Below are 1,617 nucleotides of genomic sequence, written 5' to 3' on the forward strand. Positions count from 1 at the left end.
ACACACTTACAGCACTGTGTTGGAATTTTTACTTTTAGAAGTTTTCACTTATTTTTTGTGACGAACGTATGTCAAATGTTGCACTTTTGACAAGATTCCTGCCAAACACACTTTATTCTTAAGAATCCCCTGAAAAATCATATAATAATACAATAATAATAATAAAAATACTACTACTAAAAATACTATTACTACTGCTACTACTACTACTAAAATATTATAAATAATATTTATAATACCGGTGATAATAATAAAAATAATATATATGATAACGATAATATTAATGATGTATATTTATATTGTACAAATACGATAATATAATAAATCAAGTGATAACAGTGACATTATAATTAGCTTTTTGTCAGTGCAGGCTCATGTAAGAGAGGTAAGAATAAGAATATAAGAACCCCCCATGTTACCGTGTCATTTTGATATTTCCTTTATCAGTGGTGTGGTTTCTCAGTAAGTTACAGCCACGAGACATTGTGTGCTGATACTGTTCATTCAAAGTTCTGTATGTTTCTGGATCTATAATGTTCTTTTATGTGTGCATCATATGAACAAGCACAATCTACAGACATCCAAGAATGATCCGCTGACCTCACAGTTGCCCTCGACACCCCATATTCCTTTTCTGGGCTTGGCGCTGCAGGACCTTTTTTTCATTCAGACATAAAGGCTCTGTGAAGAGCTCTTGGTCTGGCCATTCCCTGGGACCACTTTGGCTTGGGAGCCTTTACCAGGAGCTGTTCCCCCCTCTATTACAGCTCCCAGGGTCACAGGGACACGCAAACCCCTCCACCACACGAAGGTGCTGAGTCTTAGAGGGTGAAAACACATGCCAGTGTTCATTAGAATAAGAAAAGTTCAAATGTACCTAACAGCAACATGCTTACATAATAACTAGTCAAAGTAAGTAATATGCCTATGTAATAGAGTGGCACCTTCACAGATCTACCAGTGAAACCCAGCCAGCTGCTGCTATGATAGGCAACACTGAAAGGAAAAGAAGGGCTGTAGCAACAATACATGGAGGGAAGGTTTTGTTGAGATGTCTAGTTTTTACAATTGGCAGTGGATTATGTGGACACCAGCTATTTTGTTGGGTATTATATAATATCCTTATGTTGTTTTTCCTGACATTTGGCTGAGCAAGATCAGAGTAATAATCCTGTTTAAAAGGGTGTTGGTCAAAACAATGTAGTAATTGTTTGCTATCATAGAAGCAGCTTCTGTAAATGGGCAGCAGTGTAGTTGATTTCCTTGTGTGTCACTATGTTCAGACTATATATTGATGTCAAGCCTCTCTTCAGAAAAGCCTCTTCCGCTCTGACAGACTGACTGCTGGGAAGTCACAAGCATTTAACTGACATAACACAAAACAACATGTGGCCTGACATGACCCATGTGTGACATCAACCACTCTGTGTGAACCACCCTGCAGAGGTTAAATACCTGTGGCTCCACACGACGCATGGACTATGTTGTTTATGAAAGGTGAATTGTTCTCACTGTAAAACTAGTTGCCTTTCACCCATTTTGAATCCAGTTGAAGTTGAAGATCATGCTTAAGAATATTTGCTGTTTTTTGTTGCAGGATAATGAGACAGAAATGCT

The 1,617-nt window shown here is 38.0% G+C and overlaps 1 protein-coding gene across 1 annotated transcript in view; it reads left to right on the top strand.

The window, feature by feature from the left end:
- Nucleotides 1-1,617, top strand: part of LOC116396511 (junction plakoglobin-like) — a gene marked incomplete at its 5' end in the record, with an annotated part of 14,114 nt that extends 12,497 nt beyond the window's left edge. Inside the window, one exon of the mRNA XM_031871148.1 lies at nt 1,598-1,617. The remainder of the gene's footprint in view (nt 1-1,597) is intronic.

Source organism: Anarrhichthys ocellatus, unplaced genomic scaffold (assembly GCF_004355925.1).
Source record: "Anarrhichthys ocellatus isolate YVR2014 unplaced genomic scaffold, GSC_Weel_1.0 scaffold56, whole genome shotgun sequence".
Classification (NCBI taxonomy): Eukaryota; Metazoa; Chordata; class Actinopteri; order Perciformes; family Anarhichadidae; genus Anarrhichthys; species Anarrhichthys ocellatus.